This window comes from Solanum stenotomum, chromosome 12, assembly GCF_019186545.1.
Source record: "Solanum stenotomum isolate F172 chromosome 12, ASM1918654v1, whole genome shotgun sequence".
NCBI classification, from domain to species: domain Eukaryota; kingdom Viridiplantae; phylum Streptophyta; class Magnoliopsida; order Solanales; family Solanaceae; genus Solanum; species Solanum stenotomum.
Window position 1 is genome coordinate 25,171,085 of NC_064293.1, and position 17,990 is coordinate 25,189,074.

At 33.2% G+C, this 17,990-nt stretch overlaps 1 pseudogene; it reads left to right on the plus strand.

Moving 5' to 3' along the window:
* The first annotated feature begins 2,358 nt into the window (after window positions 1–2,358).
* Window positions 2,359–17,990, plus strand: part of LOC125847248 (uncharacterized) — a 31,025-nt pseudogene continuing 15,393 nt past the window's right edge.

Here is a 17,990-nt window from a genome sequence, read left to right on the forward strand (position 1 = left end):
GAAAATTGAGATTTCGAGCACCAACAATTATGTGGATATATAAGGCAATGGATTGGAGATAATGTTCGCAACTATATTGTGAATGAGACAAATGCTAAAACATTGTGGGAAAAGTTGGAGACACTTTACACTTTAAAAACTGGCAATAACAAGTTGTTCTTGCTAAAGCAATTGATGACCTTTAAATACAAGGATGACAGTCATATTCTTGATCATATAAATGATTTTCAAGGTGTTCTTGATCAACTATCAGGAATCAGTGTTAATTTTGATGATGAAATATAAGGACTTTGGCTTCTTAATACTCTACCGAATTCTTGGGAAACTCTTCGTGTCTCTTTAACAAATTCTGCTCCTGGTGGTAAGGTGACTATGAAATTTGCAAAAAGTGGTGTGTTGAATGAATAAGTTAGAAGAAAATCTCAAGGTACATCCTCACATTCAAATATTTTGTATACAGAAGATCAAGGGAGAGATAAGACAAAAGGACCGACAAGTAGAGGTAAAAGCAAAATCAAGTCAAGATTCAGGAATCAAAATATTATATGCCATCATTGTGGAAAGAAAGGACATATTAGAAGATTTTGCAAACCGTTGAAGCAAGATCTTAAAGAAGGGAAGAAAGAAGAAAATAACAGAAACATTGTTGTTGTTGTTGTCCGAGATGACCTTCTCTTCGCTTGTGATAGAGATGTCATCAATTTTGTATCTCAAGATACAAGTTGGATAGTAGATTCTGGACCTACATCACATGTCACACCAAGAAAAGACTTCTTTTTATCTTATACTTCTGTTAACTCTAAGGTGTTAAAAATGGGTAATGCTAGTGAGGTAAAGGTGTTTGGTGTTGGCATTGTTTGTTTGAAAACCAATAATGATACATTTGATCTATGTAGGACAATTAGATGATGATGGCTATCATAATGACTTGTTAAATGTCCAATGGAAGCTCACGAAAGGCTCATTGATTGTAGCTCGAGGAAGAAAGCATTCAAATTTATATGTGACACAAGGATCGATTCTTGGTGACTCTATAAATTTGATGGAAAGTGAGACTTTATCAAATTGTGGCACAAAAGGCTTAGTCATATGAGCGAGAGAGGGATCACCTCTTTGGCTAAGAAGAATTTGCTTGCTGGTGTGAAAAAAGCAGAGGTGAAAAGATGTGTTCATTTCTTATTTGGGAACAAAAAATAGTTTCTTTTCACAGTCATCTTCCTTCAAGAAAGTCTGAGCCACTAGAGCTAGTACACTCTGATTTGTGTGGTTCTTTTAAAGTGAAGTCAAAAGGTGGTGCACTTTATTTTGCAACTTTCATTGATGATCATTCTCATAAGATTTGGGTAGATCCTTTAAAATCCAAAGATCAAGTACTTTATGTGTTTAAGGAGTTTCAAGCCTTATCTGAAAGACAAATGGGAAAGAAATTGAAATGTATTCGCACTGATGATGGTGGTGAGTATATTGGTCCCTTTAATAACTATTGCAAATCGCAAGGAATTCGTCATCAAAAAACTCCTCCAAAGACTCATCAATTAAATGGCTTGGCAGAAAGGATGAACAAAACTTTAGTTGAGAGAGTTAGATGCATGCTTTCAGAGGCTAAACTTTCAAATTCATTTTAGGCTGAAGAACTTAACATTATTGCTTATGTTATCAATTTGTCTCCTGTTGCTTTTGATGGTGATGTTCCAAATAGAGTTTGGTTTGCTAAGGATGTTTCTTATGATCACTTGAAAGTGTTTGGGTGTAAAGCTTGTGTGCATGTTCCAAAAGATGAGAGGTCGAAATTGGATGTTAAAACTAAGCAGTGCATCTTCATTGGTTATGGTCAAGATGAGTTTAGATATCAATTTTATGATCCAGTTGATAAAAAGCTCATTAGAAGTCGTGATGTTGTGTTCTTTGAAGATCAAACTATTGAAGATATTCACAAGGTTGAGAAACTAGATTCTCATATTGATGAGAGCTTAATTGATGTTGATCCAGTTCCTATTATTGATACATCTTTTGCATATAATGATGCAGATAATGATCAGGGTGTAGAACCTATAGATTTTCCTATTGATGATGTTGTGGTTGATCATCAACCAATTTGTCTTGAGATAATCACTTCGGATGCTCCAGAAACTTCTTGTAGAAGATCCACTAGAGAGAAGCGAAGCTCAACACGTTATTCTCCTAATGAGTATATCTTTTTGATTGACATGAGAGAACCTGAAGGTTATGATAAAGTCATGCTAGATACTCATAGAGATAGGTGGTAGAAGTCATGAAAGACGAGATAAAGTCACTTCATGATAATGGTACATATGAGCTAGTGGAGTTACTGAAAGGTAAGAAAGCTTTAACAAATACATGGATAAATTAAAGCAAGAGCAACACACATCTACACCTAGATACAAGGCTAAGTTAGTTGTCAAAGGTTTTGGTCAAAGAAATGGAATTGACTATGATGAAAATTTTTCTCCTGTTGTGAAAATGTCCTCTATTCGTATGGTTCTAGGCTTAGCCGCAAGTCTAGATTTAGAGGTTGAGCAGATGGATGTCAAGACTACTTTTCTTCATGGTGATTTAGAAAAGGAGATCTACATCAAGCAACCTAAAGGCTTTATCGTTAAAGGAAAAGGAAACCATGTTTGCAAATTGAGAAAGAGCTTGGATGGCTTGAAACAAGCTCCAAGGCAGTGGTACTTAAAGTTTGAATCTGTCATTGAAAATTAGGGATACATGAAAACTTCTTCAGATCATTGTGTATATATTCTTTCAGAAGTTCTCTGATGATGATTTTATTGTCTTACTACTTTATGTGGATGATATGCTCATTGTTGGCAAAAATAAATCTAGAATTGCAGTCCTTAATAAGGACTTGAGCAAATCGTTGGCGATGAAGGACTTGGGGCCAACAAAGAAGATCTTAGGCATACAAATTCATCGAGATTGACAAAAGGAGTTATCACTATCCCAGAAGAAGTATATTGAGAAAGTACTCAAGAGGTTCAACATGAAAGAGACAAAAGTGGTTAGTACACCTCTTGCTAAACACTTTAAGTTGAGTACAACCCAGAGTCCATCTACTAATGAAGAGAAGAATGAGATGCATGTATTCCATACTCTTCTACGGTTGGTAGTTTGATGTATGCTATGGTTTGCATTAGACCAAATATTGCACATGTTGTTGGCACCGTTAGCAGATTTCTTTCCAATCCTGGAAAAGAACATTCGGCTGCAGTGAAATGGATATTAAGATATTTGAAGGGTACTTCAAATATGGAGTTGTGCTTTGGTAGTGGCAAGACAACTTGTATGCTACACAGACTCTGATTTGGGAGGAAACCTTGACAATTCAAAATCCACTTCTGATTATTTGCTCACTTTTGGAGGGGGAGCTATTTCTTGGCAATCAAGACTACATAAGTGCATAGCTCTATCTACCACAGAAGCTGAATATATTGCCATCACTGAAGGAGCCAAAGAATTGCTTTGGATGAAGGAGTTTATCAAAGATCTTGATTTTGAACAATCAAGGTTTGTCTTATTTTGTGATAATCAAAGTGCTATTTATCTCACCACGCACTCTACCTTTCATTCTAAGTCCAAGCATATTAGTAGAAAGTATCATTGGATTAGAATGGCCCTGGAAGAGAAATTATTTGAGGTTCAGAAGATACACACAGATGACAATCCTTTAGATATGCTTACAAAGTGGTGATCTTAGACAAGCATGAGTTTTGTAGAAGTGCGGCAGGCATGAATCCTGCACAAGAGTTCCTCCACTTGAAGTCCATTTGGCCCCTTGGCTGGAGGGGGAGTTTGTTGGGCTATGACCCATGTTCCAGATAAAGGCCCATGGCCTAATCCTACTTGAAAAAGGATTGGAATTATTCAATTTATTTGGTTTCCAATTCTATTAGGAAAATGATTGGAATATTAATTCTATTTGGAGTTGGTTTTGGCTTTGTAAGAAAAAACACAACTCTATAAATAGAGGAGGGTCTTGAGATAATTATTCAATTTATCATTAGTATTATCTTTGAAAGACATTAGGACATAAGAGAGGTGTTTGAGAGAGCTTTCAACAAGAGAGAAGAGATAAGAAAAAGGGTTCTTTTGCTGTAGCCTTTTTCTCCTATCAACAACATTCAGATCGCGTTTCCTAATTAACTAACGGTTGGATCGGGCTGAAATTTTGACTGAATGTTCCTGACATCTTGGTGGTTGATTTGAATGGTGGAGGTCAGATTCGGAGGTCAGAAAGATCTTGTTTTAGGTCCCGAACAGCAGCTGGGTTTGGGTGGTGTTTCCTTCTATTTATCTTTTGTTGGTGTAGCTATTGTTTATTCTCTTTTGTAACTTGTTGTGTAGCCATTGGAAGAATATTTGTAAACCTCTTATTGTTATAGTGAAGCAATTCAGATTTTGTCGATCCCATGGTGGTTACCTTCGATTTGATGGATTTTTTCACGTTAAACTCGGTGTTCTTTATTTTTAGATTTTCGTTTTCATCTTTCCCTCACAACAACAATACTTATTCACTATTGGCTTTACAGACTTTTTAAGAAACTATAAATAGAAGGGTAATTTTACTATATCACTCTTTGAATTTAATAACTACAATGTCTTGAAAAATGTAATAGGAAAATGACTATAATTAACGGTAAGGGTAAATTAGGAACTAAGGGTAAAATTGTCCATTGTTTTCATACAATGGACAAGTATTGTTAGACATCCCAAAATAGTACTCCATAGTGAAAAATTATTGTTGGACGGAAGGAGTATTTATAACATTCCTCTTTGGATGTCCATGTACAAAGAAATTTCAGAAGAAGAAAGAGTCTACATAGTTATTCTTAATTATACGCATTATTTTTTGTCTCGTTAAAAACCTTATTAGAAAAAATCATGTGGGACAAAATTCATGTTTAAGTAAAAAAAAGTGCAGCGCCTATTTACTCCCCCGAATAAAAACATCACTTAATATCTCAAAGTCGACGCATTCTAAATTTTGTTAAATATCTAAAAGACTAATAAAATCTATAAAATTGTTATGAAATAAAGATAGTACTCTTTTCGTCTCTATTTGCTTGTCAAATATATTTTCATTTGATTTCCCTTTTTGCTTGTCATTTTTTATAAATCAAAGAGGGACAATTTTCTCTTTATATTATACCCTCAATTTATTAATATTGAGTTATTGTCTTTGGAAAATGTAGTGAATAAAATATATTTGGGACACTAACAATAAGTAGAGTTAACATGATAAACTCACTGCACCAATAATTATTTTCTTAATAGGTGTGTAAGTCAAAATTTGATAAATAAAAATGGATGGAGGAGATTTTAGACCGTCAAGTGCCGAAGTTGAGAAATAAAGAAGTTGCTTCTATGAAAGTTCTTTGGAAGAATCAACTAATTGAGGGTGCTACTTGGGAGGCCGAAGCCAATATGATGTCCAAGTATCCTCATATTTTTCCCTTAGCCCCTATTCTAGCTTGAGATATTAGTTCGTTATGGTTCATTTATTCATATTCTCGTGTCTTAGTCATTCTCATGTTTCCAAATGCATGCATGTTCATGAAAAACTTGATTTTTATCTTATAATTTAGCTTGTAGTGATTTCTCCTTGTTTATGTGCATTATGATGAGATTTTCATTCTTGTTGGGTTGTTATATTCTCTCCTACTCTATTCATACTATCTTGAGTCCCATTTTAGGGGGAGATATTATAACACCTCAAAAATTGAAAGGTTGAATTATAAGGGAAAAGTCCTGTTTTGACGCTAAACTAGTGATCTACGAGTCCTATCTATGGGTTGTAGGAAGTTATACGGATCGTAGAAGGGAAATTGTAGGACTTGGGTTGAGTTTTGGAATTTTCAAGTCCTAGTAAGTTAACCTATGAGTGGACAAGACGGGTCCTTGTTGGTTCTATGGATCGTAGATGGGTTCCGTAGAAGGGTTCCTGACTAGTGAAATTTTGTTCTTGAACTTGGGTTCTACGAGCCCTAGAAAATTAGATGGACCGTAGTGTTTCTCTTATTCGTCTATCGATGGGTAGTGTTGCTTATGTTGAGGATGGTAAGAAAGAGTTAGTTTGTGATGTTCATAAGTTGGCCCGATTGGGTGTTCGCTTGGTTGATTCTAATGAAGTCGGTGTAATTGTTCAGAATCGTTTCTTATATTGGATGTGAAGGCTAAGCAAGATCTTGATTTGGTATTAGTTGATTTGAAGAAGTTGATTTCCAAAAAAATCCATTAAGGCTTTCTCCCAAGGGGGATATGGTATCCTTCGGTACCAAGATCGATTATGTGTTCCGAATCTTGGTGAATTGAAAAATCAGATTTTGACAAAAGCTCACAGTTCTCGATATTCTATTCACCTAGGAGCCACCAAGATGTACTGTCATTTGCGGAAATTCTATAGGTGGAATGGAATGAAGAAGTATATTGCGAAATTTATGGCTAAAGGTATGAATTGTCAATAAATGAAAGTTGAGCTTCAAAAACCTGGTGGTTTGTCTCAAGATGTTTGTATTCCTACGTAGAAGTGAGAAGATTTGATTATGGACTTTACTTATGAATTGGAGTTACCTAATGATTTAGCATCAACTCATATAGTATTTCATGTCTCTTTGTTAAAGAAGTGATAAAAATGAGGGGCAATTGAAAGAAATAAGAAAACATATGTGAAATTATCGAAATCCATTTGAATTTATGTGCAACAAAGGACTTTATACCCTCACCTCTCAATTGAATTCGATCAATTAACAATAACTCAATCTCAATCAAAAACGAGAAAACCAAATTGAATCCACAAAGAGGATAAATCGATGACTGATTAAGCTAGAAAAAGTTAACACAAGCAATATCAGGAATCCACCGTTATCGCTAAATTACAATTATCAACTATGAAGTACACCAATGCTAGGCTACACTTAGAAACTACAAGCTTCAAAGCTTTCAAATATTTAGTTAGTCATAATCTTCATGATCTCAGTATTCTAAAATAGCAAAAGACTACTATTTATACTAGGGAAATAAATAAGACATTTTCTTTACAATTTTATCCTTGATGAGATAAGAGTCTTGTTTGATTGTCATCTTTTGTGAATTCTTGAATTTATGAGATGGTGATTTTCACCCTTGACCTCTTTCTTCTTTCTCTTCACTTTGATGGACCAAAATTATGTCTTCATTTGGTGTCCATCAAGCTCTTCTAAAGCTTTCATATGATCTATGCTATCTATGTCGTTATCATCATCCCCTTCTTGAAAAGGATTCATCCTCGAATCCAAACCTTGAAAAAACATAAGAAGGATAAGCAACCAAGATATCCTCATATCATGAGGGTTATGACAATGGTTAGCACAAAAGGCATTACACCAAAGAGATTCGATCTCAAGGAACAACCATTTATCCTCTATTATCATGGTTATTTAGCCCATAGATGGAACTTAAGGAACTGGCTATCTCTCACATCTAAAGGATAATACCACCCCAAAGATGGCACTGCTACAAGCTCTAATACTCCCAACATTCACCGGGTCAACATGATAGAAGGTCCACATTGTTACGACCTAATTTCGAAAACTAAGTTTCAAAATCATTTCATAACTTGATTATTTGTTAATTTTAGAAAAAATAAGAGTCACTAGTTAATTTTTAGGAAAAAATTAAGAAACCATTTAAAAGGGAATTTTGAAAGGAAACTTTTTAAATAAATAGAGTTAGGGTAAGGGTTCAAACAATCCTCTAAGGAAGGTGTTAAGCACCTTAAAGGATCCGCTAAAATGCATTTGACCAATGAATTTTAAACTTGGCTAATTTCTAAAAGAAACTTTAAATTACTTGAAAAATCTCATTTTTTTATAATATAAATAAATAAATAAATAAATAAGGAAACTTTTGATACTTATACATTCATATTATCCCAAATAATGAAAAGTGCCAAAATATAATTTTAACTTTAACAATTTATTCGAGTTAAGTTTTGAGTCAAATAATCGACACAATCACTTAGACGTGAATTTAGAAGCTAAATACTAACTATGAAAGAATATGAATAATTTTCAAGTTAGTCTATAAGCTTAAGTTGCCTAACTTAAAATGATTATGAAAATTTAAATACTTGAAGCTAAATGAGTAACAAAATAGTGAAATAAAAGCCTCCCAAGGGTAGGGTTCATCTAAGTTAATGAAGATTTAAACATGGAAAAATAACTTAAATACACAACTTTAAGTTCCTTATTGTCTATTTTTCCCTACTTTTTAAAAAAATTTACTTAAATCCCTTATTTCACTTAAATATCAAATCTGCCAGATACATGATTCACTTTTACATCCTACGTTTCACCACTCCCTATGTCACTCCTTTTTTTCTCCCTAAATTCACTCTAATATCTTTTCAGTTACAAATCATTATCCCAAATTGATTTTCAAAAAATTTCTCTCTCAATCCAAAAAAATTTCAAACTTCATCTTCTCCGTCCTCTTTCCCAAAGTCTGTCATTGTAATTTTCAGGGATAAGGGTCTGAAATATACCCCAACTTTGGTCGAATTTGTTGTTGCGATACTAAACTTTCATGAGGACCTATTACCTCCCTAGACTATTTAATACCGTATTTTAAACATATATATTTACCATGGACATAAAAAATAATGCAAAATTATAAATAGTAATGTGTCCACGCGGGCATATATATACCTTTAAAATACACTATTAAATAGTTCAGGGGGTAAAAAATATAGTATTAAATAGTCTAGGGAGGTAATAGGTCCTTATGAAAGTTTAGTATCGCAACAGCAAATCTGACCAAAGTTGGGGTATTTTTCAAACCCTTATCCCTAATTTTCATCTTCTTTCTTCCATTTTTATTTTGTTTCAATTTTTTCTTCTTGATACATATGGATCCAGATCCTACATCAAATCTTTCTAATACTAATTGAACAATAAACGACTCTGATGATGAAAATTGGGCAAAAATTAGATCAAAAAGTTTGCATGACCCATTAAATTTGATGAATCAGTCGACCAAAGATGTGCCAGAATCGTCTAAACCAAAGGTTGCAAAAAAAACCCCAAAAGGGGAAGAAAAACAACACCCGCTATTTCCAGACCTTCATTGCCTAGAGTATGTGTTTTTAATATTTATTAAACTTGTTTGTGATTTGTATTGCATTTGCTATCTTAGACTGAAATTGACTGATACATTAATTAAATGTGTTATATTGTTTATTGGGTTAAATCATGATACATACAAAAACCCAATCTTAGTTTGATACATACTGATTTGAGATTTAGTTGACACTTATAAAACCCTTGTTTTATATGTGTATCTAAAAAAATGATACATGACAAACCCCAATATGAAAAAAATATTTGTCAAATTTAACAAAAAAGTTGTTGATGTATCAGATAGGGCATCCTTTTGTATAATGTATCAAGTTTTATAATACGACTCTGTTGAAGTCTGGTAGCATGTATTTTTCTATGTATCAACTTGTTTTTATTATGTTCATTACTTGTTGTGTAGTGTAATTTGGTGTTTTTATTTATGTATCATAAGATATTATTATAAATAGTATAATTTTCCTTTTCATTTTGCAGTCAATCAAATATGTTATAAAAAGAGTACCATTAATAATGTATCATACAGGGCATCCTTCTGTATAATGTATCAAGTTTTATAATACGATTCTGTTGAAGTCTGGTAGCATGTATTTTTCTATGTATCAACTTGTTTTTATTATGTATCATTACTTGTTGTGTAGTGTGATTTTGGTGTTTTTATGTATGTATGATAAGATATCATTATAAATAGTATAATTTTCTTTTTCATTTTGCAGTCAATCAAATATGTTATAAAAAAAGTACCAACACATGCCATAAGGTTTGGTGTCCCTTTTAGCACAATTTTTTTGGAGGAGTTCTAGAAGTCTATAGGAGATGATGTAATTGACTTGTTCAGAGCTACAATTTTTGGACCCTATTTAGACATTCCTAAATGTAATTTTCAGGATCAAATCAGTAAATGTTTGTTGTTGTTAGAATTGGAACAAGGAAACTCAAAGGTGTTGCATATTAGGCATGCAAATAGGGGTATCTTGAAATTTGGTATCAAAAAATTTGCAATAATAACAAGTCTTAAATGTAAAGGTAATACCAAAGACTTTGAATACCCAGAATCAACTCCCTGTAGGCTATTCCAAAAATATTTTCCTGGTGCAGTTAATAGTATAAGCAAGAATCATCTAGTCCAACGATTTCTGATGGGAAACTGGGAGAACAATTAGGATACACTCCAGATGGCTATAATGTACTTTCTCCATACATTCATTTTGGCTCAGACTGGTGATTCTTCAATATCTATTAACGAATTCTTAATGGTTGATGATTGTCACGACCCGAGCCTACACCCTGGATGTGGCCGACACTCGAAGACCATTGCTGGTCCCCAAGCGAACCCTCATCCTAGCTGACTACAAGAGGAAAACTGATTCAAGCATACAAAGCTTAAAAACTGAAATAAAAGTTCATAAGACTTAAATACAAACTTTAAGTCCAAAGAAAACTATGTATAATAAAATATATACAACTCGCCATAAAAAGGCAACTTTAGTCTTTAAAACATTTAACAAAATAAATGAAGACTTCTAAAACTCTACTGTCTATCTATGAAGCCTCTAAATGACAATGATGGAAGTCTGGACAATACCCACGACCTCCTAACAACTGAAAGTAAATGGAATCCTCCGGAAGCAATGAGGCTCACCATAGCTAACTCGAACTCTCGGATGTATCAACGAAGCTCCTGTTGATGATCCTGAATACCTGTGTCTGCATCATGAAAAGATGCAGGCCAAATGGCTCAGTACGTGGAATGTACGAGCATGTAAGGGGAATTCTAAAACATAAACATAAGCTTGAAACTTGATAAAAAGGAAACATACTTGCCTCTTTTCAATCTTACTCAACTCAAGGAATACTCCAAACTACTCAAACTTACTCAACTCAGAAGTACTCAAGGATAAGATACTCAACTCAGAGATTAGATACTCAACTCAAGGATATGATATTCGACTCAAAGATATGATATTCGACTCTGGATACTCAACTCTGGATACTCAACTTTGAATACTCAACTCAATATGACTGAACTCATTTCAATATAAAGCAATTTAAAACAAGTGCAATATAAAGAAACAAACTGTTTAAAAACATGCTGTGAAATCTGTGTGTATGCAAGGATACAACATAACTCTGAAATGTATATAAAAATACAATAAACTGATGTATATAAAAATACAATAACTTCTGTGGGAGTTTCTCTAACCGACAACCATCACATAAGAGCTATAGTGATGATACAGCGATCTACCTCACGCTGCCAGCGCATCCTATACCCGGCCAAAGGTATAGGACCTGAACTGCCTAATGGATCCACTAGTCTATTTCGAAAAAGGTTCATCTAAAAAGTATGACCCTTTTCTACCCATGGTGGCTACATGGTTTATGGAGGCTGTGAGTTGTCTAAACTCTCCCCCATATCGGTGCTCAATACTACTCCCAAAAATATACTAGCTCTTATGTTTTAAAAACATACTTCTTTCTGCTGATTTGAGATAATTGCTCAAAAACTTAGCTCAAAGGCTATCTTGGAAATCTCAGTTTCCCTGCTTGCTTCATTTAGAAAGCTATTACTCTTTTCTGAAAACTAGCCCGAAGGCCCTTTGGAAATCTCAGTTTCCGTTCTTATTTAAATGTGAAAACATTTATAAACTCTTTGGGAATACTTAGTCCCCATATACTTTTGAAGAAAAAGACTTCAAACTTTACTCTTTACTCTTTACTGAACTCAAAACTTAAGTCTTAAAACAAAGTTAAAACGTTTGTAAAAGACTTCTTAAAATATGGTTCATACCGAATTATGGACATGAACTACTCAATGCAAGGTTTTCAATAACCATAGATAGAACTCAAATACTTGGAACTCAAGAACTTCAATGATATTACTAATTTCAAGAATGCTCAACTCAGAGGGTTCGTGCGGAATTATAAGCATGAACGACTCAACTCAAAGACTCAAAGATACTTCTCTTCTCAAGACTGCTCGACTTATAGGATTCATGCGGAATTATGGGCATGAACAATTCAACTCAAAGACTTTATGGGTAACATGTAATAGTCCCATGCTTAGAAATATAATCTCAAAGGGGATTAGGAACTCAATACTCAAGACTTAGAACTTGAAGATACTACTCCTCTCAAAGATACTCAACTTCTGGAGTTCATGCGGAATTTATGGGCATGAACGACTTGACTCGTAGGTCTACATAACATTATGAAACTCATGTATGTGACTCTTCTCATTCTCTGACTTACTTCCTCAAAACTTAGTTCAAATCGATAGTTGATCTCAAAGGATTCACAATTGAACTCAAAGGCTTCCTTGAACTCTACTCTTAACTCTCTCTTGAATTTGAATTATGAATTCAAGAGTTATGATTCATGATATGAAGGATCTAAATAACAATATAGCTATTCGATAATTAGGAATAGAACTTTTAAAAGAAACATGAATTCAAGAACTCAAAATCAACTTATCTCAAGAATACTCAAATCTAGGGAAGTATCCTAGATTACTCTTTTTCTGATCTGAAAGTATATGTAGGGCGTGAGGACGAACTAGTCCAACACTATGATAGCCTTACATACCTAGAAGAACAAGATTCTTGAAGAATCTTTAAGAATCTTGAAGAAGAACTTGGTTAGAAGCCTTGAAACCCTAGCTTGAAGGTAAACAATCAAGAAGACCTTTCTTGAGATTCTCGAGTTAGTTTCTTAAAATCTCTATAGCCAAAAATCATGATTTTCATGAGTGAAGATGAAAATCTGATTGTTTTGAGCTTTTTAATTAGTCAAGAAATTCTTTGATGGTTTTCTTGGAGGTAAAAAGACAAAAACGATTATTTTCAATATTTTTCCGTCGGCTAATTCGTAACAGCACTGTATAGGTTACTAAAATAGTCATAACTCTTTACTCAGGTTTTGGATTGACGTGAAACTGGTGGGGTTGGAAAGTAGATTCAATTACCTTTAATTGGATAGATTATGGCTCACGTAACTCTTAATATTCTAAGAGATATGGTCGTTTAAAGTTGACCTAAGCAGAATCTTACTTCAAAACTTAATGAAACTTCAAGAACACTTATCAAGAACTCTAATCTTTAAATTTCAAGAACGAAATTACGCTGAATAAATCATGATTGGCGTGTGGGTGAAAGAACCCAACACTATGGAAGCTTACATACCTCTTAGGGATCAAACCCATGGCGAAAATCCGTTACAACACGCAAGAATCTCGACGAACGCTTGATCCTCTCCTCTTTTCACCTCTTCTCTCTTCTTGAACTCTCAACTAAAACCCTAGGCTAATTTTAGGATTATAAAACTGAACCTAATAGGATTAGACCCTTAAAATATTACTAAAATCGAATTAAATCTGATTGGGTAAGGAAAAGACCAAAATACCCTTCTCTATTTTCGGCTAACCTTCCTTAACTGGACAGCCTATCTTCAAAAGGCCATATCTCACTCATCCGACCTCGAAACATAGCAAACTCCATGGCGTTGGAAAGATAATTCAAATATATTCGCTACGGTATCTAGTAGCACACCTAATTCATCCTGAGCTAAGAGTTATGGCTGTTTGAAGTCGACCCAAAACTCATACTTAAGCATAACTTGCAAAATTTCAGATTTTGCTATTTCCAATTTAATTCTTTTTGAAACTCAAGGTGCTACATCTAGTGACCTTAACACTTAAGAAATTTTAAACTCCTTGGTAAAATCTCACTCACTACGAAGAACGGTTCGAGTCTTAGTTCAAAAATTTTCTGGGGTGTTACAATGATGGTAGATATCAAGTATATCCTTGGAGACATATTGCATTCACAAAGCTCATGGATTCACTCCGGGATTTCAATCTTAGCAAACAGTTGTATCGGTTGTATGAAATGCCTTATGCACTTAACGTATGGACATACAAATGTGCATCCTAGTTAAATCCTGAAATTGCTGTCAAAGAATGGGATGTCATCCCTAGAATTTGCAATTGGAGGGTTGTGGCTTTAAAGACAAAGTATGAAATGCTTATGTCTAGCATTTTTCAAGAGGTAACATTGAATCCCATTTTATATTACATTTCATACATAATTAAGTATATAGTTGTAAGGTTGCAAGTTTGTCATTTTAAAATCATTTTTTTATGTGTTAGGATACATAATTTTGTGTCTTAGAGCCTGTTTGGATGGGCTTTTAAGCTGGTCAAACTGGGTTAAAAGTCAGTTTTTGACTTATTAGAGTGTTTGACAATTATTAAAGTAATTTATTTTAAGTCAAAAATGACTTATTTTAAGCAAAAGTTAAAAGCTAGGTGAGGGGTGCTTTTTTTTTTTTAACTTAAAAGCCATTTTATGTTGACCAAGTATATTACCTTTTGGCCCCTAATTCTTTTATACAATTTCCAAATTGCCCATATTGAATTAACCCTAACATATTATTATTATTATTATTATTATAAGACTCTTAGAAATCCACAAGGAATTATTCCCTATAGTGATTTTACTTATGGAAAGCTTATTGGGGCTTGTACGCAAGAAGGCATAAATTTGTGCATTGAGTTAAAACTCTCAAGACAGCTTAAGATGGATAAGCTTAGAGAAAAGTCTCAATTAGGAGTTTTTGTACTCAATTCGGTTTACCGGATGCTTCAAAAATCACCAATCGAGAAACTTCTAAATTAGAATCTCATAGATCTCATCATAAGAAAAGAAGATCTAGAAGAAGGACTAGAGAAGAAATAAATGAGCATAGGGCTCATCGTAAATCTCATAAATTTACCAAGAATAGGTCCTGGTAAAATCTTGATAAGATTAAGTGTTATAAATGTGGATAATTTGGGCATATAGCTCAAAATTGTAAGCTGAAAAAGCTTAAGACTATAGAACTTGATGATGATATTCAAGAGAAGATTTATAGTTTTATATATACTTCTGGTTCCGAATCAGATTATAATGATTCTGAAGCAAGTTATGCAACAGAGGATGAGCAACCTGAGCCTTCTAAGGTTCATTAAGATTCGAATGATGCTTGTAAATGTCATAGTGATATTTGTCACTGCGAACATGATGAATTTTACAAGTTGCAATCTCAGTTCGAAGACATGAATCTGTTCACTATCACTGCAGACAATATGATAGAACTTCTAAAAGAAGTTACCGATAATACTCTTCGTGAAAAGATCATTCAATTGGCTGCTAGTAAAACTAGCTCTTCAACTAGTATTCCTAGTAATAAAAAGGTTAAAGATGAGTTTAATTATTCTGCTCCTTACTCCTTGTCTGAAGTTCATAATAGACTCTCTTCTAAACAAACAATGATTATTCGTGATACCTTTTTTGATGATTTAAAAGCAGAAATTGAACATTTGAAAGAAGAAATTAAATTTCTTAAACAAAATTATATTATTTAAGATCACCGTCTTACTCAGATTGAGTCTGCTAATAGCAAAGGAAAAAATAAGGTTGATGAATCTACAGCTGAAAAAAATACTCTTGCCAACACTTTGAATATTGATCCGAAACAAAATATGTTTTTAGGATTGATGCAAATTGTTACAGCTCATAAATGGTATGTTAAATGTACTATATTAATTGATAATACTTTTTTCATAACTAAAATTGCTATGATTGATAGTGGCGCTGATATGAGTTGCATTCAAAAAGGTTTAGTATGTACAAAATATTTTTAAAAAACAACTCATATGGTTAAATCTGCATCTGGTCATGCTTTAGATATAAAGTATAAATTATCTAATACTCGTATTTTCCAGAATAAAGTTTGTATTCCCCACTTCTTTTTCTTGGTAAAAAATCAGTTATATCCTCCCATTATTCTTAGAACTTCGTTTATAAATGCAATCTATCCTTTTACTAATATAAACGGTAAAGTATTTTCGGCTACTTATAAAAATCAAGATATTAGTTATAATTTTATCACTGAACCTATTTCTCGAGATATTAATGCTTTAATTGAAATTTAACAAAAGCATGTCGATTATTTACAACTTGAGATATGTAATATGAATATATTCGATACTTTGAAATCCACTAAAATACAGGAAAATATTAAACTCATTTCTGAATAAATGGCCATTGATATTTGTGCTGATCATCCTAGTGTTTTTTGGAATCAGAAAAAGCATATTGTAACTCTTCCATATGAAGATAATTTCTCTGAGGAAAATATTCCTACCAAATCTCGTCCATGCCAGATGAATACCGAATTGGTCGAATTCTGCAAAAAGAAAATTGATAATTTATTGCAAAAAGGTTTAATAAAACCTTCCAAGTCACCCTGGTCTTGTACTGCATTTTATGTTAATAACGCAGCAGAAAAAGAACGAGGTGTTCCCAGGTTAGTAATTAATTATAAACCTTTAAATAAACTTTTTAAATGGATTAGGTATCCTATTCCAAACAAAAGGGATTTATTATCAAGATTATATGATGCTAATATCTTTTCAAAATTTGATTTAAAATCTGGATATTGGCAAATCCAAATATTTAAAGACCATTCTTATAGAGCGGCATTTAATGTTTCGTTAGGACAATACGAATGGAATGTAATGCCCTTTGGTTTAAAAAATGCTCCCTCGGAATTTCAAAGATTATGAATGATATTTTCAATCCTTATTTGGATTTCATCATAGTTTATATTGATGATATTTAGGTATACTGAAAGACTCTTGAAATGCACATTAAGCATCTAGACATTTTTAAGAAAATAGTTATTCAAAATGGTTTGGTCATATCTAAACCTAAAATGAGTCTTTTTCATAAAGAAGTTAGATTTTTGGGTNTTAATGTTTCGTTAGGACAATACAAATGGAATGTAATGCCCTTTGGTTTAAAAAATGCTCCCTCGGAATTTCAAAGATTATGAATGATATTTTTAATCCTTATTTGGATTTCATCATAGTTTATATTGATGATATTTAGGTTTACTCAAAGACTCTTGAAATGCATATTAAGCATCTAGACATTTTTAAGAAAATAGTTATTCAAAATGGTTTGGTCATATCTAAATCTAAAATGAGTCTTTTTCATAAAGAAGTTAGATTTTTGGGTCATTTGATTTGTCAAGGAAAAATGACTCCTATTCAGCGATCTATTGAATTCGCATCTAAATTCCCTGATATTATTACAGACAGGACGCAATTGCAGCGGTTTCTGGGAAGTTTAAATTACATTTCCCCCTTCTATAAAAAAATTGTCTCGAAATTTAGCTCCGTTAAATGATAGGCTAAAAAAAGATCATAAGAAGCCTTGGACCCACAGTCTCACAGATCTTGTAAACACTGTTAAAGAAAAAGTTAATTCTTTGCCTTGTTTAACCCTTGCTAATCCTGCTTGGCCGAAGATCGTTGAGAAAGATGCGTCCAATATGGGTTATAGTGAAATATTAAAACAAATTAACCCGCATGGTAAAAATGAATACCTTATTCGATTTCATTTAGGAAAATGGAGCGATGCTCAGAAAAAATATGCAACGGTAGCTCATGAAATGTTAACTATCGTTAAATGTGTTTTAAAATTTCAGGATGATCTTTACTATCAGAAATTTATGATAAAAACGGATGCTCAATCAGTTAAATATATGTTTGCTAAAGATTTTAAACATGATGCATCCAAATTAATATTTGCTAGGTGGCAGACTCAATTAGCCCCTTTTGATTTCGGAATTCATTATAAAAAGGGAAGTGATAATTCCCTCCCAGGCTTCTTATCTAGAGAATATCTTTCTTCTTAATGGGTTTTCTTGACTTCTTTACTGATATTACTTTGGTTACAATTTTGAAGGGAGGTCCTCTTAATAGAGATTTACAGGAACATATTTTATGGAGAATTATAGACGGAATGGTGATGG